Source organism: Gambusia affinis, linkage group LG24 (assembly GCF_019740435.1).
Source record: "Gambusia affinis linkage group LG24, SWU_Gaff_1.0, whole genome shotgun sequence".
Classification (NCBI taxonomy): Eukaryota; Metazoa; Chordata; class Actinopteri; order Cyprinodontiformes; family Poeciliidae; genus Gambusia; species Gambusia affinis.
This window is the reverse complement of record NC_057891.1, coordinates 6,934,639-6,958,156: the sequence shown is the minus strand read 5'-3', so window position 1 is coordinate 6,958,156 and position 23,518 is coordinate 6,934,639. Positions and strand designations below refer to the sequence as shown.

General features: G+C 37.6%; 1 protein-coding gene across 1 annotated transcript in view; it reads left to right on the top strand.

Annotated features, from left to right (window-relative positions):
• The first annotated feature begins 14,648 nt into the window (after positions 1 to 14,648).
• The window catches only part of LOC122827172 (E3 ubiquitin-protein ligase Midline-1-like), a 32,026-nt gene continuing 23,156 nt past the window's right edge, over positions 14,649 to 23,518 (top strand). The window contains exon 1 of the mRNA XM_044109804.1: positions 14,649 to 14,911. The gene's annotated coding sequence lies outside the window, so the exon portion shown is untranslated. The remainder of the gene's footprint in view (positions 14,912 to 23,518) is intronic.

The window sequence follows — 23,518 nt, the reverse complement described above, 5'->3', positions numbered from 1 at the left end:
ATTTCATGATATTATGACAAGATGTGTAACTGAGTCAATTTTCAGCCATGTCAACAAGTCAAGTATGGCATTGTTTCGGAAAGTTGGGACATTCACCCAGAAATTCAAGCTGTGTAGAAAGTCAACAAAAGTGACAAGGATGTAGTCCTCTGAACACACTATAGTTTTTAAAATTTGAATTGCTTTCTTGGGTGATGCCTAGTTCAGTTGTATTTGCTTTGCTTAGTTGATTTCATACAATGCCATGAAAATGTGTATAAGCCTTAGATTTTTCTACTCTTTAGTCGTTTTTATTTTCAGCCTGAAGTACTCAAAGTGAACCTGGGGACTATTAATTGTTCTGTTCAGCTGCTCCCCTCTGTGACAGCCACTGAAAGTTAAAAGCAGGTTGGGGAGGGGCAAGCTTTAACCAGAAAAGAGGCAGTTTGCATCATCGTATGCCAGTGACACAGTATGCAAAATGCCCACCCCATTTAGTAATGAGTTGTGACCAAATTGAGGAGTTTTAAAAAAATACATCATCATGTTTCTCCTAATAGAAGTATGACATTCCTGATCTCGAGACTAAACCTCGGTTTCTTCAGTCCGCTTCACGCTTGCCTGAGCCGGAGCAGATGACAAGTCAAACCTGAAGGCGCGAGTTGTGGTGGGGGGGGGGGAACAAAGCTGAACAGAAGGAGGAGGAAAACAACCAGAGTGCTTTGATTTGAATGCTGTGTCTGTGGATGGATAAACTTGCTTCCTATTGCTCTCACTTTTTCTTTTCTACCAAAGTCTCCAACTTGCCGTATTTCTCTCCCCCTCACATCCCCCAGCTCTCTTGCTCTTTCTTCAATGTTTCTATTGTTTTCTGAGAGTGGAGTGACTGCCCGGTTCCTTTATCTCCTGGAGGACCAAGTGAGGCTCTTCAATGTAAGTGCCTCTTTTGTTGCCTAATTCACATTTACTGGGGAAAAAAATAAAATCCTCAATAGGCTGTAGGTTTAGAAGTTTTTCTTCCCCTTTGTGGCACATTACAATGGGATGTCATACATCTAAAGGTTGGAGTTGGTCACAATGGATGATGGGAAATTGAGGGGTTAATTACTCCATTTGGTCTCAGCTTGGCAGTCGAATGTGCGTGGCTATCATTGTTCCAGAGCAGGTTTTGTCTTTGGGTGTGTACTTGAGCTATTTTGCCATCATTAGCTGTAAAATGCGTTTTTTTAAATTGATGCTTTGCTATCCATTCCCAAAAACCTCTCAAGCTAACCTTCAATATAGAAATACAGTTGAATATCAGCTTGCTATATAATAAAAATATGTTGTTACCCTATACATTGTACAGCTATTTTTCAGAAAGAAAAAACACCAAACCAATGAAGTTTCTGTTTCCTTCAAAATGTTATTTGTTTTGTTTTATGTTCATAAAAATGGGTAAAGTGCTTCATTGGACAGCACAGTTCCCTTTTAATCTTTGTTGTTGCCATCATCTGCAAATTTAGAGTATATGCATTTTTTTAAATGTTCAAGTCAGATACAGAGTGTGGATGCAAAAGTGGAGACTCTTATTTTTGTTATTGCTTAAAAAACTAATTTATTTTTAATGAATATTTATTGCTATTTTGACTTTAATAGACAGATTTTTTCTCCGTCTGCAGCAATAAAAGATACCACTATATGTAATTCCTTGTATTTCATGTTTAAAATTCCCTGCATTTAAGATTTTCTGAGTTGTGATAAGAATTATTTAGGTCTCTTCCAGCACATACAAAAAAAGTCTCCTGAAAAACAGAAATTATTTTAAGCTACATAAACAAGACTTTGGACTATTAAACGGTCAATAGACCAACTCTTGCAAACTCATACAGAAGAAAGGGGCAATGATTAATAGACAGTTTCCACAGCTGCTTCCAAACATAATTTATTCATCAAGCCTTCAAAAACATTTAAAAAAAGTAAATCCCTCTACATGATTAATTGCTCCTTCTGGCGTACATAAGACTCAATGAGAATTTAAATACTACCTCATTCTTCACTATAAAGCAGTAAAAGGCACATGACATGGCAAATAAATAATACAAACATGGTATATGTGCTCCTATGAATTATGGACAAGTTGGCTAAGATCTTCAGTAAGATTGTTTCAAGTTTAGAAGACAATATAAGTGTTTTTCTTTATCGATATGCACATGTTTGCAATCTGGCAACATTGCTGCAGCAAATCTGTGTGGGCTTAATTTGTCACCAGCACAGAAACACATACAGAGCTAAGTATTGAATAATGAACTGGAATGCATTTAGTTGGTGGAGCAGAAAGTATTGCATTTCTCTGTCAGTAGCAAAGCTGAACTGTGCAGCAAGATTAATTAAATGCATTTATGCTGTTGGTTAGCAGCGCGTTTTCTTCACTCGTTTTTCAACTTGACAGCCTGTGTTTTATTTATTTTAAATGAGATTTGTATCATGCTACTTTGATTGGACTGTGTTTTAGAGACTAGAGTTTTCAAAGTAGAGTTTGACACACTTTTTAAGTCCGATGGTAATAATTTGGGAGAAATAAAAGCTTCAAAATGTCACCCATTCACACACACATTCACACACTGAAACTAATATATTAGTTTCACCTGCTGATGTACCAAATCAATTTATTTTTACTTCAGCATATGAGGAGATTATAGAACACTTATCTATTCCACAACAAAATATTCTGCCCAGACAAAAATACATTACGGTCTTCCAATACTAATTTACATATAAACTTGTCCGCATCAAGAATCACAAGTTTTGATGTGTAAATGTACTGCTAATGCATAACTCTTGTAAAAATAAAAAAAATAAACCTAACAGAAGTGGCGTCCCTGATGATTTTAGGCACCTATTCAGTGGCCTAGGTTGCTCATTCCTTAGGCTGGCTGCACATCACTCAGTTGTACTGTATTAACAGCTCCAGGCTGCCATCACAGTCTCAGAAATTGTTGCTTATAGCATTCCAAGTTCATATTTTCTATACTATGAGCCTCACTTTCTTATCAGCTCTGACATGTGTGGGAGGGAAAGTGTTGGTTGAAAGAAGCAGGAGGTGACAGTGGGAATACCTGGAGCTATGGGTGCCAAGCTAAAAACAAGCAGCGTGTCAAACCAACAGTATATATTAACTTCTAAGCAGAAGCTGTTGGAGGAAAATTGAGTAGAGCGAGTAAATCTCTTTAACTCTCTTCACTACGTTTTGTACAAATGAGAAATCATTTTCAGCTAAAATGCAATTGGAAATACAATCCAGATATTTTTATTGCATGTTTGATGTTTTTAAAAGCTTCATATTCTACTTCCCTCTTTGATATGCTGAAATTACTTCCAGTTATAACACCCTCTCAGCTATATTTGCTGCTCAGCAGGGTGTCAAGCATTGGGGCCTTGGCATCACTGAGTGCCAGTGTGTCAAATCTTTTTCATGCCCGGCCAACCCACCCCCCAACATTCCAGCTATAAAATCCCATCCATCTTGGCATTCATGTTTCAGCTCTCCAGCAGCAGAACACTGGCTTTGAGCCACTTCCTTCCCTTATACCCAAACCGAAGAAAGCAAGTTTGAATGGAGAAGAAAAGGCGTCGTGCCGAATTTGGACAGAAGTGGGTGGCATCACAAATAGAATTTGCGGCAATGTATTTGCAGTGGTCTCTTTTTATCCACCGGGGGGGGCACTGGGAAATATGAATGGACTGGTTTGTTCTTCGGGTGACCAAACATGGGACTTGAATGCTAATCTGCGCTATGACAAAGCCTTAGAGAGCCAAAGACACTCAGTGATAAGATGAGCTGTGAACTAGTCAAGTGCTCTGTTCAGTTCCATCTCTGCCAACCACACAGCTTTTGCAAAGCTGTTCTTCAGCTGTGCTGGGAATCTGCTTCTCTCAACATATTGTCCTTTTGTGCGAGCCACTACAGGACATTAGAAGGGTCTTACGAGAGTTTAAAGTGTTAGAATATTTCTACAAGTGGAGCTACATCCATGGGAGCTTGCAGCTGAGACCGACACTGAAAGACAATGGAGGCGAAAATGCGAATGTACTCACCCAACACTTGATGCACACCTGTTCAATGGCTTGTTAACACAATTAGCCAAATCAGCCAATTGCGCCAGCAGAATACCGTTAGGGTTCTTGATGTGGTGAAGATGACCTTCAAAATTTCAAACTGAGTAACAGGATGCAAGTAAACTTTGAATGTAGCACTGTTTGTGCGAGACAACCTAGACTGAATATTTCAGAAACTTCTGAATTTCAATGCACAAGAATTTCTCAGCCTCCAAAGGAAGAGAAAACATCCAGTGAGCAGCAGGTGTGTTGACAAAAAAGTTAGTCTCATGCAGGTTGGAGGAAAATAGATAGACCAATTCATAGAAATGGAAAAAAAGCAGCTTGCATAAACAGTTGCAATACAACCGATGCATGTGCAAAACAATATCTGAATGCACATTGCACAGTTTAAGTATTCAGGTAGATGGGCTACAGCAACAGAAAACCACACTAATTGGATGGTCAGCCAATCTTGCTAACTAGGAACATAATACAGTCACCGAAACTGGACATTAACAAACTAGAAAAAACAACCAAGTCCAATAAGCATCAATTTTAGCGATGACTTTCAGATGAAAGTTGTTTACTAAATGATACTTTATAAAGTTTTTAAATTGAGTGTCTGATTTTGTTATATGAATGACTGCAGAATTTGATCATTGTAGTTAAAATAGTGACTTTTGTTAGCGTACATTAGCATCGCTGCACACCACAAACCAAACATTGTGAAAGTTGGGTGTTTTTTTCAAACTTGCAGTGAAACAACCAATTACAGAACTTGTGCTTCTTGAGGACAACAGAAGATGGTCTAACATGCAATACATGTATGAAAAGGGGTTGAAAACACAAATCAAAGGTTGAAGTTGAGTGGAATAAAAAAAAAACTTTTTTCCACAAGTTTCACATTTGAAGAATAATACTGTCTTTCCAAGTGCAGCACCAGCTGACAAACGATGGCCTGAACAAATTCTGTGCAGCTCAGTGTGCCAGTTATCAGATCCCCTGAGTGCACACTGTACTGACAGCTTTAATTGGCTTTTTGTTTAGCTGGAGCAAAGATTCAACAGGCGTCCTACAAGCTGGTCAATGTGTTCTGGTTGGACTTACTAAGTAAGCAGCTATGGGAAAGTGATTCCCCTTGTTGCTAGACTTCAGTCTTATATTCGCAAACTGTTGCTATGGATTTCAGTGCTAGTTCTTATAGATGAACAACTATTTATATTCTGTGTTTGGCACATGTTTAGAGTCCCCTGTTTTCTTGGGAAGTGCTGTGAGGATTTTTTATAGATTGAAAATCTGCAGTTTGTTTATATCAGAGTTGGAAAACTGGGTCTCTATGTTTGTTCCTCGTGGTATTTATCTGCACTGATGATAGGAAAATAGAAACAAGGTGTTGGTTTCGCCTGAGGGGACAATTCAAGATGGATCGGAAAGCAAGACACGTAGAGCGCCCCAGCATGTTTGTAGCAAATGTCAGTGACTTTAAGAAGCTGTGTTTCCTGAGATGCTCCTCAGTTTGACAGCATAACTGCCTGTTGGCATCACTATCTAAATACTGCATGAGAACCGTCTCAGAGTTTTTTTCTATACAGCTTACAATATCTTTTCCTCTTCAATTAAGCTTTCTTTGAAAACATTTAGCTGCCGGAAAACTTGTTTTCCTGAGATCGCACGTCATGGCCACACTACCCAACAACAAACACAGGAAAGAAAAAAAAGAATAAAAAAAAGAAAAAAAACTTCTAAAGATTTAACTACCTACTTTTTCTCCACATCACTTCAAAATGTCCTTGAAGAACCAAAGGTCTTGTCATTACTTCTTTTTGCCTCATGAATCTGCAATAAAACAAAAAGTTGCACATGGTCAAGTTGTGTATCCAAACTAATTCTCCTCATCAGCAGGAAAAAAGTTGCTTAATATATATATTTCTTTAAATAGTTCCAAGTTATTATGTGATTAATAACATAATAACTTGTTTTATTGAGATTGCGCCTCCGAGTTCAAATGATAAAAAAAAAAAAAAAAAACATCTTCAGTGGTGAGACATTTTCATTTCATTTTTATTTGTTTCAAAATTGGTCGGAACCATTTTCCACTGTAATTATGAGATTAAGTGATAAAAAAATGCTTTAATCTGATGTCTGGTTTCACACATTTTATAAAATTATTTTATAAATGATGTGAGAAAGCAAAAATCTTCAGCCACTGGGACTAACAGTTTTGTATGTCTTGAACAGGTTGATCACTAGACAATAATTTCAGCTTCATACAAATCAAGCCTGAGCCAGACAGATTTGATTAATATTTCATGCCAATAATGATCCAACTGAGTCCATCACTTATGCCATTAATTATTAATCACCAGCTCTGAAACTATGTAAAGCCACCTGCAAACCCTCATACAAAATGCATGTCCTTTGATTAAAGTTCCGGTGTTTAACTCCTGCCAGTCACTTTTAGTACATTTTACTTTCATTTGCAATTCCCACTTACTTTCCTTTCCCAAATGCAGATTCCATCAAAGGAGATGTTACCAAAATAGGAGTAAGCGAGTTTGTGTGCATGTCCTCGCGGTCACAGGCAGTGGCACACCCATAAATCAGAAAATTCTCTGTGCGATAGGAAGCCCAAAGGACATTAATCATGGCATTAGATGAACCACCACACACATAGTCACACTCTACACAGCAGGGGCGACAGCCATTGGGGCCCGGGAGCTTGACTTTCGCTTATAACTTATTCATACTCCATGCCGTCATTCAGCACACCTGGGAAAAAGTCAATTTTTTCCACAGCAGGAAAGCTAATCTTAAAGAAGCATGACTGTAAAAATATGTGGCTTTATAAATAAATATACCAGCTTTAAATCATCAAATATGTTTGCCTGAATTAGGATGTACATTTTGTTCTGTGTGGGAATCTGCATGTCAGCTCGAATGGGTTCATTTTCAGTTAACTGTATCATTTTTAGGCGAATGGGGACTGTCTTCTGGAAAGGTCACCATTATAGAAATGTCATTTAAAAGGGCATAAATCATCACTTTTACAACTTTTTCCTTTTCAGATGTATTCAGGCATGTAGCTCATGATAGCTACAATAATTTCCATATCCAAAATAGAGAAATATACAAAGAGAAAAGGTTACCAAAAGGCAGACATGGAAATTGCTGCAAGTTGAACCAGGGCATCAGAGCACAAAAAATGGCTATTCGAAGAAGACGTAGTGATTGCAAAGTCTCCTGCTTAGAATTTCAGATTATGAAGTGAAGATTTCTATGGTTAAATCTTAAGTGAAGTGAAGGAAATTTTTTAAATAGCTTGGACATCTATTATACCAGTTTCATACCTATATACAACTATTCTGGACACAATTCCTGCATAGATTTTCTGTAGCACATCAGTTATCCTTTACTGTAAAATGAAGGCACGTTTATATTCAAAACACTGGGATTTTTTTTGTCAGGAAAAACATGCATTTTGATTACACCAAGAAATTTCAGACATTGTGGTTATAGATGCTTGTTTATCATCTGGATGTGTTTTCATGAGCATATCTTTAAAAAAAATATTTAAAAAACAAAACAAAAACCTATGCATTGTTGAAAACTATATTTTAGAAAGACTTAATTTTACTTATATGCTTTTTCAACTTTCTCAGAAACTGGACAGTGATTTACTAAAATGACTCCCCAAAAAAGACAATTACGAATAAAAAGTATTTTTCTTTTGCTCTGATGCCATCAGGATTGTGGGTATATTTTTTGCAGGTGACCACCTTTCAGGTAAAATAATGCGACAACGTTACTTGAACTTCAAGCATGTTTTTAAAACTCAACAGACTTTTAATCTTACCTAAGAAGGAAAACAGCACAGTTTTATGCATCATTACACCCTATTTTGCCCTATCCAAAATGGCAGCCAGATGTTACTTTTCAGTGGATGAGAATTTTAATATAATAAATTTATGCGGTGGTGCTTGAAATAGCATATAAGCTTAAAGGTAAGTTTGCCTCTCAGTGCAGCTTTTTATTCACTAAGTAGTTTCTGATATGAACCAGACATGTTTGGTTTTCAGAAACATTAAGTCATCCCAGCATATCACAGATTTCTGGATATCGGTTCTAGATTACATAATGCTGGAAATATGCACTGAAAGTCTAACAATTGGTAGAACTTTAGACTCAATAGAAGCTAACTGATGAGATGTCCAAGTTAGGTGAAATCTGATTAAGATTTAGGTTTTAGATAATGTGATTAAGGGTTCCAGTCAGTGACAGAGAAATGTAATCTGTCTAAGCTTCGCTGCGATACATCACATTAGTTATATTTCACATCCAGCATAAAGTTTATTAAAAACAAAATCAGTGTGGAAAATTGTTGGTCATTATAAAGCTAACATTTCAGAATATGTTTGGAGGGTTTAGAGGTTGGAAACTATCCCAATGTTGTCATTTGTGTTTTTATGCATGGAATAAAACTAAATACCATTTTCAAACATTCTAGGTTTGAAGATTGTGAAGCACTGCATTTGTAAATCATGTCACCGATAATTTGTTCAGTAAATTGGAGCCACTGGAGTCTCCTTGTATAGTTTAACAAACTTGAACCATGAAAGTCAAACATCATGGCAGTACAAGATGCGAGTATGGAAAAATTAAATACATGAGGCAAACATTAAAGGGATTTCCTGTTGCATAAATAAAATAGGTATATTTAAAATTCTTCTCTTTATATAAAACCTTCACTAATCCAAATATGGTGAGTGATTTCTACAATTAAAAGAATATTTTTGAAGGTTTAAGCAGTTGCCATCTGATGCAGCGCGGAGCCGCTTTGGGCGGGGGATAAGAGGTGATGATGTGACTTTTCTCTAGACAGTTTGCGGATATGTTAGGCATGCTAGCGGCTAACGATAATGCTGCCTGACATGTATAGATGCAAATGTGCCAGTTTGTTTCTTATAAACAGCCCGTTTTCATGTCTACACACACATATTTGTGTCTTTAGGCTTAAAAAATGAGCTTGTCTTACTGTAAAAGGACATGTTCACTGGTTAGTGTGTTGTTACAGAGAATTTGCTTTCAGGTACAGCTACACTCCAGATCTTTATTCTTTTTAGCTATGATTGCAAAATATGATGATAATCCTCTCTCTCTTAGAAGGAAAAAGTTGCCATTGGTTAAAGAGAACCACAGCTACTGTTTACTCAAAGAACATTATGATTCACTATGATCTCAGTTGCCTCATGCTCCTTATTAGGGACACAGAGGCATGAGCAAATCAAAATATTTCCATAAATTCTCTGACCTCAGTTTGAGTTAGTGAGTCACACTCATCTCCTATGACTGTTTGCCTATTTTTTTGATGCACCTCAAGCTTTGCTTTCCCCGTTCTCTCTACAATCAGCTCATAAAACTAAGTTTCAGCTCTAGTTATTCAAAAAGCAAGACACAGAAACAAAGTAATCAACTTTGTTCTTACAAATTTTAAGAGATTCTCCTGATGACACCTAAGATTCTTTTCTCCTGTGCCCCTCCCTCATTTTATTTTTTTAATCCGTCTCCATCTGCTGCCTTCTTTAAACCTTTTTAGAGTATTTAATTCTCCTGGGATGAATAGTTTACTCTAGAAAAATTGCTCTAAAACAAAGAATATAACTACTTCCCCTCCACCCCCCCTCCTGGACCAGCTGTAGGTCTTCCTGGTGCTTATTAAAACCAGACCCTTCCTGTCATGAATGTAACCTCATGCTCAGGAAAACTAGAGGTCAGCTTGACAAAAAAGAACATCAGGGATCGTCTAGATAGACACTGATACAGAATATTTCAGTATGCATGACTGTATAAAGATTTTTACCCCAGTTTCAGCAAACAAAGTGTTGCATCTCTTAGTTGTAAAGATGCCACATGCAGATGGAGTCAACATATTTGGTGCACACAATGGCCTCCAGTGTCTGTCCATTTGTATTTATTCAACCTGGGAGGCTGGTGAAGAGCCGTTCAAGGCATTAAAGTCCTGTGGGTGTATCTGCACATATGTGCAAGGCAAATCCTTCAAATCCCAAACTACCCACTGTGCACATGGCCCCAGGAAACGTTTTAAGTCGTAACCCTGTCGTCCTGTATCTCCGTGATGGTCTCACCCTGCGAGAGGAGAGGCGTTCTGCAGCATTCCACTCATTCCTGATCATTAAAAATAAGGTTGCGTTTAAACTCTGAGCGTATTGCCTTTCCTAAATTGAGAAATGTATGCGTGGGTGTACCGGGGTTAGGGGTAGGTTTACAATAAAAGGCAAGTGCAAGACCACAATACTTTTAAATAATGCAGTTAGCTTAAAATAAATGAGCAATAGGGCAGACTTTATGAAAGACTCAAATGTTTGTGTTTAGTTCTGTTTATGCTATAAAACACTTTTTTCATGTTTTGAATATTTAAAGTGCTGTTTACATGTATGTTCATTATTTGATTAATTGATTAAAAAGATAGGTTTTTGCATCATAAGTCAAATCAAAACCATCCTGAATAACTTTTCAAAGTACCATACAAAATACATACTGATCCTTAAACCACTGAACACATAACTTTGGGGGCAGATGCCAGCAGAACCAACTCCTGATCAATTCACACAATGGCTACTAAGTGGATATTTTTTCTTTAAAGACCACTGTAGATCTACAGTGTGGTACAGGGCTTTTTAACAGATTAATTTTTTTTACACATAAGACTTGAGAAAAAAAATCTATCTTAATTTCAACTCGACTATCCAATATTAAATATACAAAGCCTTAAATTACATTGTTGAGTAATAATTTCATTATTCAAAACTGAAAAAGGAGGAACCGTGTGCAATTTTGATGCCTTAGCATCTGAATTGTACACTGTTGAATAACAAAAGGCTCTTTTGACTCCTTCAGATTGGGAAATGACAAAGAGCACAGGAATCTCACACCATGTGATTGGCTGATTTGTTTTGTCTTAAGAATCAATAAATGAAGATTAAGTGGCCCCACACAGTAAGCAACAAAAAAAGTCTGTTTTCTAAAGAGGTAGGACAAAGAAACCTAGCATTCAGTTATCTATTGTGTTCCTTAGATGAATGTAGAGTCCTTGTGTCATTGTCCTTTAATTCTAAAGAAAGCTTTTGGAAACCTTCCAAAGAGAAAAATTATAGAACACCGGACAAAGCTAGACCTGCACCTCAATCTATGAGATGTAGCAGTGACAAAATGGAATCAGTCTGCGACCTTTAAAGCACAAGACTCTAATCGAACGAAACAAATTTCCTCACTGTTTTGAAGTCAGCGTGCAGCACTGCCTGAATTGAATCCAACCTGGAGAACAAGTGCAACTTTTAAAAGAAGACATGGGAAGCTGGCCAAGTACCAGAATCCAATTGAATAAATGCAAAAGGAGTGAAGGAAATTTCTCCGCCATGATCTGAAAGTCTAAGAGGAGACGACACACATAATGCAAAAGTCTGGGGGTTTCTCTATGTTGAGGTTGCCTGTTTTTCAACATGCATGTATGGACTTTTTCCAGATACTCTTGCCTCCTCTTACAGCTACAAAAACACCAAGTACAGTTAATTGGTCAGCTGAGAAACATCAAATGATCCAGTACCTGTAGAGGCAATGCAGTGCTGTAATGTAATTGGCAAAGCAGTAAAGAAAAAACCCCAAAACAAAACAAAAAACTGCAGGTTTTCCAGATTTGCGGTCAAAAAAATGTTCTAGTTGTCTCTGAGGTCCTGGAGATTCAGGGTGGTCTAATTACTTAATATTGCTAACTACAGCTAATGCTAGGCCAACTCCACTGGTTTTCCAAATTATTGTAGCTACAAAAAGGATACCAGAGTTTTGTTCCAAAGCATATTTATTTTCAATGAGCTAAGGGTGCTTTGTGAAGTGGAGCGACCTATTTTTAAATAACATTGTTTGTAAACCTAAGTGTCATTTATTTTGTCTTACTGATGAATTGTATGATTGGTTTGGAGAGTCAGAGAGTGAGTATTGCTCTACTAGAGAACTGACCCAAGATGGAAACGGTTTGTGTCCCTTTCCAAAAGAACATTCTTTGGCAACCTCCTCACCTCAACTGATTCCACTCCGACCACAAGACACACACACACACACACACACACACACACACACACACACACACCCAGAATACTTACAATGTACAATGATGAAAGACTGAGTAATAAGGAATTAGTTAAGATCACCACTCCTTCAGATAAAACAGATCAAAGCATGGGCGAACTTAAATGTACAAAGAATATTTTTCTGTCTTTTTAGTGGTTTTAGGTTTATAATAGCTTTCTGTCTGGTAACTACCACATTCAAGCCGATATGTTTAACTCAATCTTATCCCAGCAGAACATTTCTGGTACAAAGAAGTTACTGTACTGAGCACAGAGCAGAATAGACCCACAAACCTTTGCTAAGTAAAACCAGGCTCCACACTTCTATCCACAGGACTCATTTTTCACCAAGCCAAATGCCAGGGATTATTCATTATTCAGCAACCGATGTGCTCCCGGCTTAAATGCTTTTGTAACACATGAGCTGCAAACCTCAAAATAAAAGATTTAAGCAGATTGTTTTTATTCATTTTGCTTGTTGTTTTGTGCAATGCCCAGGATGAAGAGAGCTGTGATGTCCAATCATATAGCTGATTAATGTCTGGGATATTCAACAAAACACTGCAGTCATAGTGTGCAGCTTGCCGACTTGCATCTTGGAGATTATTTTAAGCAGCTTTTCTTGTAGGCCATAGAAAAAAAAAACAGTGAGGAAGAGTCATGAGTAGCAGCCAAAACAGCTGAGGTTTTAAGGTGGAGGGAGAGCCACAGTGACGTCAGGGAAACAATGGGAAAAACTCTAGTGGGAGATTTGTTTTACTGATGAGGGGGTGACTCCTTTTATGGCTTCTATTTATTTCGAATCTGAAGACAGCTTTATTTGACAAAGCTGTGCATCTTTTTATTTCTCAATTTGTTTTCACTTCAACAGCTTAAGTCATGTCAGCTCTCAGTTTATTAATTTGTTCAATATAAAAAAAAAAATAAAAAAAAAACATTCCCAAAATACCATTCATCTTGATGCATAAAATCATAACTTGATCTTGCTTCGAGTCTCCCAAACATAAACCTCATTGCAGCTGGTTGTAATCTGAGTTTAATGGGTCTGCTGTGAACTTGAAGATGTATTATCACATTTCAAATCTATAAATATTAATACACGTCAGTCACAATTTGTATTTGCATTGTTTAAAGATGAAAGAGTTGAGCATCTGGCCGACCAAAAGCAGGAGGTTCTACCAAACAGAGAACACAGCATCTGTGTCAGTCCCATCTTGAAGCCTATTAAGTTATCAGTATACAGATGTTTTCTTGATAAAAATATATTTTTTAAAGAATTTGTTCAATGGATGTGTGACCTGTTGATTGTATACATCAGATTTACAGTGGTGTCAGAACAAATGACGCCAGAATTTTAGTTTTTAGCACAGTTCAGATCCCAAGCGGCATTTCATCCAGCTTGACCTAAACACCGAGCTTTGTAAGTTTCTAGGTTGTTAGGTTTACAAGGTCCTGAAAGCAGGTATGATATTGATCGAGTTGTGCACTGGAGACCCAATTTGGTCACTTTTGTTCTTTCAAATAAAAGAGACAACATGTAAATGAACATAACTATCTTGATCTGAAATCAAAAACAGAGATGAAAAGAAAAAGCTGTTCAAATGTTAAATTACTCTTTAATTTGTATATAAACCATAAACTCAAATCTGTGTGGCAATTTAACTGCACATACAGAGAGCAAGATGATGCATCTTTTACAGCAATTCAAGCAGTCAGTTCTTTTTTCAAAGGAAGTGGCTATGCTTAAATCTTTCTGTTTATCAAGAGCAATAAAATTTGTTGCCTTACATAAACAAAAACCAGCCTGTTTATCATGGCAGGTGACATGAAATAAACCAAGGTCTTTTGCATAGCACAGTCCAGAAGACAGAAGGCTATTTGCAATCAATATAATCATCCTGATTTAAAAATAAAGACTGCGTTTATGTTTCGCTAATATTTTTCCGTTCACAATTAGAGAGGCCTGAGTGTGCTCTGTTTTAATTTGACAGTTTAGGAGTAAACATTTTGAAGGCTTGCAAAAGTTAGCAACTCTCTAGAATCCAGTTTGTTCTTAATTTAGAGCGTCCTATTTATCCATTGACTTTTCGTCCAAAGTCAGGCAAATGTCATTGGTCTGTACCTGGCTTTCAAGAGTGCCTAAATGTGCTACATCCGCATATCCACACAAGTTTCCATGGAAGCAGACGGATTAAAAAATGAAATAAAATCAGCAGGCAGGCACATCATGTCGCAAGCACATCGCCAGATCAGAGTTCACCTCTCTGAAGCCAGTGATTGGCCTATTTAAAGGCAGGGCAGCTCACTGGCACATTTGAATACAGTAAAACAGGGAGCAGGGAATGAACAGACTGAAGGGGGAAGGAGGAGGGGGAACAGTGAGGGGGCGGTGCACTAGTTTGTCCCGTCTCTCTCTCTCTCTCTCTCTGGGTCTGGATGGAAAAGCTTACACAGGCATAGGAGGAAACATGTCATGAGAGGTGATGACACAGCCACAGAGACATACTCACATCCTCACTGCCTCCTGGGATTTCTCCTCGCTGCTGTTTTAGCCGCCACCGTCAACCTTCCTGCATCCCACAGAGAAGAGAGAGAGGAGAGAGAGAGCGTGAGATAGAGCAAAAGAGAGCTGCCAGTCTCCCTCTACAGCTCTCCATCTTCCCGTCTTTTTCACTTTGTTTTTGGATGATGGGATTTTAATCATGTGGAAGGTAAGAGCAGAAGAGGTTGTGTGGGTTTTTTCACAATGGGCAGTTTGTGATCTTTTGCTGAAGTTTGGAAGTCCCTGGGGGGTTTCCCTCATGCTATAACCCTCCTGACTGTATTCTCAGTGGAACTCAGGAGAAGTGGCAGGTTTACAAGAATGATAATAACAGAGTGCTGGCTTTAGAACTTAACCATTCAGCTCCGTAGACCAGGAGGAACTTCTACAGAAACAGTTGCTGAACATATGTACAACACAAAGTCTGCTTTCATCACAGGAGGTGTGAGTCATTTCTCTCGACTCTATACGGCTCCGCAGTCTGTCAGCGTCTTGACAACTTAATTCAACCCCGATTACCCAATTTCTGGTGATACTTTTGATTTTGGGGTGGAGTTTGATTCTGGGTTTTGTGACCCAGTTTCATCTGTGTGGTCTCTCAAAACTCAGATCACACATTTGAAGAAGGAGGGGTTACATATATTGTTTGTGCTTAAACTCTGGTTTTGCAAATTATTATTATTTTTTGTTTTAGTCTTTGAATTGTTTGACCTAATTTAAATGCAACCTGAGACTGAGTGCATCTGTTCATGTGAATATGTAATTACGTATGTGTGGGATTATTTATATTACATTTATGTAGAGTACAGCCCACTTGATTGTGCAGAATATTAGCCTCAAAGAAAGTCGGACGCTCTGTGCTGAGGCGTGTTTGGTGCGCCTCGCTGCACGCGTGTCTTCTGTGCTGAGTGTGTGTCAGCTGGGCAACACAAGCTTGGTGCTACCACTCATCAGTCTCACCTGCAACGAATCAGAGAGACTGAGAAAATTGTTGCTTTTGAGCATGTCTCAATGAACAAAGACTAAATCCAAGAAGAAAAAAAAAAAAAAAAGCTTTGTGGGATGTTTGGTTTGAAGAGGTTAGAACGTCGACCAATATAGCAACGACAGTAGTGTTCCTGTTTCTTTTCCTGTTTCCACCAACATGTCTCAGTGAGACATTGTCAGCCTGGGCAGCCTTCAGAGAGAAGCAGAGCGGCACTCAGATCCGTCTCTTCCCCCTCCCTGCCCCACCTGGATATGGACCGTGGGAACTTTGCAGACAATTATCTCAAACACAGCCTTTTAAATTTGCTTCTATTCCTTACGGGACTCTTCATGCAGTTTATGCAAACTTATCTAAAGGCTAAGTTACTCTATCTTATTTAGAATCAAGGCTGTAACTTTGATCATTGTTGCTTTGATAATGAGGAAAAAACGCCCTATTGCTGATAGCATTTCTACCAAAAATATCTCTTTATCTCACCAATGTGTGGCTAACGTGATAAACAGGGAGGTAAAACTAATGGAATGCTTATCACTCTAAATGCTTATTTTAATCTTCAAAGTCAAATGCCTAGTCAACGCTGGAGGGACGCAGAACTGTTAATTGCTATCTAAACATCCTTGAAATGGGGGTGAACACGCTCAAATGCAAGATTTTTAGTCTCATTCCTCTCCAATTCACTTCATTTTATCCACTCCAGTGGGTTTTTTAATCACCAACCAAGTAAAATGAGTAATGTCGTCATGGTAACTTCCAGAAGTGAGACAATGGGTCCAACTGGTTTATTCAGTAGTCCTGTGGTGGGGATAAGTAGGCCCTTCAGCTTTTTATTCTAAAGTTGGAAGAACTCTCCACAGTAAGCTGCAGAGCAGTGCATGCAATACAGTATGATATGCGTTAAAACAAATGGCTGCCTTACCAGATTGGCCTTTTGTTTTTCCATTTTGAATAAAGGCCAAGAGAAATGGACTTCTGTTTTTCACAACACAGTCATACACAATTGAAACAACTTATAATTTATTTGGCAAGTAAAAGCAAAAAAATAAATAAATTAAAAAAAAAATAAAATAAATTGTGTCAATAGATGTTGGAAATACATTCATACAAAATTCAGTTTCATATTCAGAGATTAAAAGTTTTATTTTCTTTTTATGCCATTGCAACAACAGAGGGTCTGTAAGGCTTTTTAGACATCCTTATAGGGTGGGAGGGTAATTTATATAATGGAAGATGTGCTATTGAATTGCAGATCAAGAAATTCAACAGTGAGAATAATACTAAAAAAAAAATGGTCTGAAATGAAAAACAAAAAACAAACAAAACAAAAAAAAACATCTAATGACAAACTAGAACTGGTAAAAAAACTATATGCATCAGCAAATTTTGTCACAGTGGTGCATATGTGTGGTATAAGCATCGTCTAAGTAGTAAGGAATTTTTCTTAAATGCCCAAATAAAGCTGTGGCAGCTTTATTTGGGCCTATGTGGTGATCAAATGATGTATTCTGAAATGTTAAATTGAAGGAAAGGCAAGGCTGAGTGCTATTTACTAGATGTGCATTTTCCTTCAAATGCAACAAAGTTGTGGTATTACCAGCAGCCAATGTTTCAAAGATCAATGAGAATAATCACTATAAAATTATGGAAACCTTTTGAGTTGTAGACCAAGAATCTGTGTTGTTTTAGGCCTAATTGGGTCCTTAGAATTTAAAGTGCTCAACATTTCATTATGTACAAAAGGTAGTAAACAATTCAACGAGAGAAAGACAAGATGCTGTTCCCTGAACAACAAGTTGGAACAACAAGTACAACCAATTTTTTGCAGGAGCAAACAATATAAACATGAACAAAATTACAACCAATTGTTTTTCAATTAACAAACAGCTGCTTTTAAAAAGCATCTTGTTCTTTTTGCAACTGGTAGTAAAGATCTGGTTGGTCCAGGCCTTTTCTGCTACGAATTATTAAACACTCTAAGAAGAGACACTCCAACAATGGCAAGCCTGCCAAATACTTGATGTGCAGCAAAAAAATAAATAAAATAAAAAATAAAAAATTCAAATCTTTGGACAAAAGAAGCAGTTTGTGCACACTTGGGCTGCTCTGATGCTAATAAACCCAACTCAAACCATTGTTAGTTTGTTCAAGATATACCTTTATTCTCCTGCATTCAACTCACTGTATGTTTTTGACAAGTGGGAATGACGCTGTAGTGCAGTAAAATCAATACCTGAGAGAGGGAATGCGAAATTTTAGAAATTTAACCTTGCTCTACTCAGAGGTGTGAGACTGAGTGGCATGGCATTGACAAAACCAGATTTTGAAAATTATAGCATTAGCTTTAAGCTCAATTCCCACAATCTGTGTTTAAAACTTGTGATATAAAATACAAAGTAGTTATTCTCTGTTGTTGACAGGGGTCACTCACCTGGAATATACTTTTATGTCTAAGTCTATGGAGCAATACCTGGTAGCTAAGCTAAAGGGCACTAAGGAAAACAAGCAAATAATGTCTCTTTTTCTTCCCTGTCCTGGTTGAACACACATATTAACACAATTGGTGTTAATTATGAGATTTTGGCAACAACATTTCCAAAAACTTAACAAATTGGAAGTACGAGTGATTTATGCTGCTTAAAAAGTCTGAAATATAGGTGATAAAATAAAGTCTGCAGATACAGTGAGATAATGGCATTGATATTTAACACATGTTTGTCGTGTTAGTTTTGTGGGTGAGATTTTACATCATCATTGCCTAATTTTGTTCTTCCAAAATAGAAAAGAAAGAAAAAAATGTATATATTTTTCAACACAGACTGATTGTAGCTTGCTGCTATTGATCATTATATGCAGGTGTAGCATTGGGGAATTCCTTTTCTATATACACTGTCAAGTTAGCAGATAAAAACAGGATATACTAAATCATAATAAAGTCTTCACCACTTTGTTTATATGGCAGCATTTATATATATATATATATATATATATATATATATATATATATATATATATATCAGTGATAAGCAAGTTAATCATATGGAAGAAAGAAGAAAAACAATATTGCCATACAGAGCTACTCACTACTGAAACTCAAGTTAGCATCCAACTCACTGGTTTTAGAAGTGATTGCAGGCTGTTTTTTAAGAACAGTTTGTAATTTGTGACATTTTTACTCTACTTCACAGAATTCTTGCAAACATTTTTTTCATAAGCTAAATTGTCTTTACACTCTATTAGATAACATTAACCTCAACAGGTTTGGACAAACAAGCTAAACTTGCAAGATTAAAATAACTCAGTTTCAACTAACTATTTTCAGACTGCAGTTTGGGACCCAAACTTTTCTGTGCAGAGATTACCAAAATAAGTCCAAATTCATTAAAACCAGTCAGATTCCCACCTTTAGAGTCATTTGCACCTTAAGTTGCATCAATGTAAGAAATATAGTCTCAAAGACTTTTATGTTTGGAGTTTTAATCTAGTTTTACTTCATACCAGTCTGGCTACATTTGACACTTTTCCATTTTTTTCTCATAAGGAACATTATGAGAAAAAACCAACTACCAACTTTGAAGAACAGTCCAGTTCTTCAAAGTTATTAGAATACGCTCTGTTCTTGGCCTTCTTCTAAAAATTCACTCTAGCAGAGATCAAAATCAGAACCCCACCAAGATTTATCACATCCTGAAAGAACCAAACTTCACTTGAAATAATGCCAAATGAATTTCACTTAGTAGCAAAGATTACTGCTTCATTCTCATTCACCCTGAACAGTTTACATCAAATGTATGTTGCGTGACACGAGCCACATGTGCTGGCCTCATCCCCTTCCAACACTCTGCTCATGCATACTCATGCCACACAGATCTTTCAAAACATTTTATTAGCCAATCAAAGCAGCCAAGATAACTTTCTGGGAATGAGTGCTACATTATCACTTTCATCAAAGCATTACTGAGTAATTGTGGTGATGGAAGAAAACTTCAACCAACTCTTAAAAGTGTGCGGTGAGGTTTCTGTTCTGTTGGTTTCTCCCCTATTTCCTAAACACAGTTTATCTCACGTTAAATGCAAGCAGAAGAGAGCAAATCCCAAAGCTGGATTGTGACGCAGGTAGAGTGTTAGGCAAAGGAAAAGTCTAAATGCATATTTTCAGAACAAGACATCATTTCCACAAAACAGCTCTACTGAAAATGGTTGAACTCCTACTGCAAAATTTAGTTTATTGGCTAAATTAAAACTGTTCAGGTGTATACAATGAACAAGATAACCCAAAATAGTTTAAATTCACCTCAAAAGTCTAGTTTAAGGAGTGTAATTTCTCTATAAATTGGTCAACCCTCCAGATTGGCCTTAAAAGTGAATATCTGCAAATCAGTTGTGGTCTCAGGCACAAGTGATGCAAGAAGTCATTGGTTGTATTTGTGTATTTGAGACAGAACACTATAAATACCTGGACTGTCATTTTATTGGATGTTTGATATCTGTCAAGTCAAGAGAAATTCTAAGAGGATACAATAAATCCAAGGCCCTGAATGTTCCTACAAGTATAATTGGAAGCATAGATCACAATTGACAGTTAAAGGAATTGTGGCTGCACCACCTGGTGGGACATAGACGAAACGATCATCTGCTGTCATCAGACTGCGGAGGAGACAGGTGGCTACCTCGATTGACTGCAAATAAGATTCAGAAAGACTTTTTGGCAGCAGATGCATAAGGCAAATACTGAATGCTAAAGGGCTCAATGCTTAAACTCAGGAAATGCACTACTACAGACCCAAAAGCACAGGAACTGTCAGTTCCAATTTGCTCACCGCAAAATAAGAATAACTAAAAAGGTTTTGGGGTTCTGTTCCGTGGAGCGATTAATCAAAACTGAAAGAAAATAGAATGGAAACTTTGTGAACTGGCATCTCTGAAGGAAAAGAAAGGGACTCAGTGATGCTCTGGGCCAGCTTTAGAGTCTTCTGGCACTGCAAACCTGCAGGGGGATGAGGACAAAATGGATTAAATCAAGTACTTGGCAATCTTAGGTGGGACCATCACACCCTCTGTGAGGAAGCGGACCTTTAGAGTGGACGTTATTCCAAAATTTTGTTAGGATTACAGAAGTAATCCTAATATTCTTTCCTGAAGCATATGGCTCAATATTTAGGAAGTGTACAAAACAAACATGTTTACTTTATTGCCTCGTGAATCTCTTTGTTAATGCCAGTGAACATCAAACCTCCCAATCAAACATATTGTCAACACCAGACTTGTTTCATGTCTCCTATAATCTCCTGCCCCACAAACATTGCATTGAATTTTTTAGCTGTACCACTGAGGCTAATCTGGGTCACACAAGTGAGATCCCAGACAGACCTTGCTATGCACAAACAATCACAAACGTCTCCCTCCATTATCATCACTAATAGCCTCTGCATCCCAGACTATGACCAACCAATCCTGTTAAAGTGTGACTGGCCACTTCTGACCATGAAAGGCCTGGATTGGTCACAGCCGGTGTGGCAGGAAGCGGATTAGGGATAAAAACGTGGCAGGGTTCCTGAGAACTGAAAACACAAGTGCTGGTGTAGCATTTGGCTATTTTTAGTGTTGGTAACGTTATAAGACCTGGAAATGAAGAATCATACAACAGAGGAAAAGCAAAGGGAGGCCAAGATGGAGAGGAAAAAAGGTGGAAGAGATGAAAGACATCCAATTCTCTGCCGAGTTTGACATCTAAAGCTAAAAGCTTTTGATCCCTCATCTAAAACTCCACTTTGGACCTCGTTAGTTTTCACTCTGGGCATGTTCCTTTCCAAAATACATTTCCTCATCTTGTGTCCCAATTGGACTTATTTTACAATATGTGCAAGCAAGACTGCAGACTGTATAGAAATAAGTTCCTCTAGCCTATACTGCAAGAAATGCCACCAACTTTCTATAAGAAATGCTTTGGGGGAAAAAATTTAGGATCAGGCTTTCCACGTGATTAGAAGTGCATGGAGTTTTGGAATAAAACCTTTCCTGTAGAAATCAATTAGTATGTCACATTTTTTGTAGCTTGGGTCCGGATTGCGCGACCTCTTGTAAAGCTAACTGGTTCTCAAGCATGAAGTGGGATCAAGGGTTAATCTGGCATTAGCCACCCACTGCTGCTATGGAGGCAGATTATGTTATTTCCCCTCCACCCCTCCGATTTCCTCTACAAATCCAGTAAACAGTTGTGGGATCTATTGAATTCTTCGAGAGATTGATGGAAACTAGGTGTCGAAAGGGTGAAAGGTTGGAAGAGACAGAGGAGTACAGTTGACTCAACGATGCACATCAAGAGCTGAATTATTTGGTATTTAGAAAAAGAAACATGAATTATTTAGTGACAGTTCTTTTAGTGCATCTTCATTCTGGAAGTAGGTTACATTTAGGGGCAAGTGGTGCGCTTAATTCAACAACCCAACACTTAAATCGTTACTTTTCTTTGCAAGGAAGTGTACAGTTTGTGTACAGTTAAATCTGTCCCATCGATTTTCTCTGGGCAAAGTTTGTTTTAGTCCTGAGACATGACATTATGAACGTTGACAGCCAGATATGTTTACCCTCTGAATTAGATGCCTTTGCCCTCTTCTATCATTCTGCCGTGTGCTCCGCTATATTTTTCCGTCTCCTCCGAGCTGAGCGAGATGGAGAGAGAATTGGAACGCCGAGATCATGAAGTGACACACACAGTGTACACTGATTATGTGAGCCAGGTCAATGGGAATGACCTACTTCTTGTATCTACATCGCGGACTGCCACAGTTGCTCCCATCAAATCACAAAATGGATCCCTGCACACATGTTTGCTTTTGTTTTTAAATTCATACCAAGGTTATGTAGCTTTAGTGTATTTACTGTAATTACTGCCAAGATTTGGCTTTTCCACTCAGTTTACCTAGACAATTATGAAAAATATAAAAGGCTAAAAGTCCCTCTTTCCACTAGTTAATAGCAATTAAACATGCAAACCACATTAAATGCAATATGCAAGCATTTATTATGTGCACTGTAAACCCATCCCAGGCATTCCCTTTTAACAAACACAAGCTCAGTCCCGCCTGTTTTTGCCCACATTGTGCTTCTGTCAAATCAGTTTTTAGAAAATAAAAGGGTGCCCATTAAAATTTTATTCCAGCCTAAACTGTGAGTGGAAGGGAAAGCCGCTACCTTCCTGGATCCACATTTAATGAAAGATTTAAGAAGTGGGGCCCAGACTTTGTGGGAGGGAGGCGGCCCAGATATAAACTGGAAGTGAGATCAAAAATTGAAAGAGGTTTTAATTTCTGAAAAACTCCATGGTTCTGTTGTTCGAGTGAACATTTGTTTGTCAGGTAACCTGTAGATTACAAGCAAAACAACAAATGCTAGATGAAGATGTACATTACACCAAACGTTGTGTTGGAATTTATGGATAAGAGGTTTTATAGAAGATTTTTCTCAAAGTAACTACGACAAATGGCAACAGTTTTGCCATTTCTATAAAGACAAAGGAACAGACTTAGAAACTGACGGGTTCATATTTCTCAGTTTTAACCCTGTGGTTGAAATTGAGACACATTTTAGAAGTTTTTACTGCCATCTCTAAAAAAGAGGCTAATGGATACTTTAGTGAAAGAAAAAAAAATCAATTAATTTCTTTTCTTTCTTTTTTTTTTTTTTGCTGAAGTTGAAATTCAAGTGATCAATCAAGTGATACAACTGGATTTAAATCAGACTTTATAATTGTCCTGTACTTATTTGAATTAACCTTATATAGTCAGAAACTGG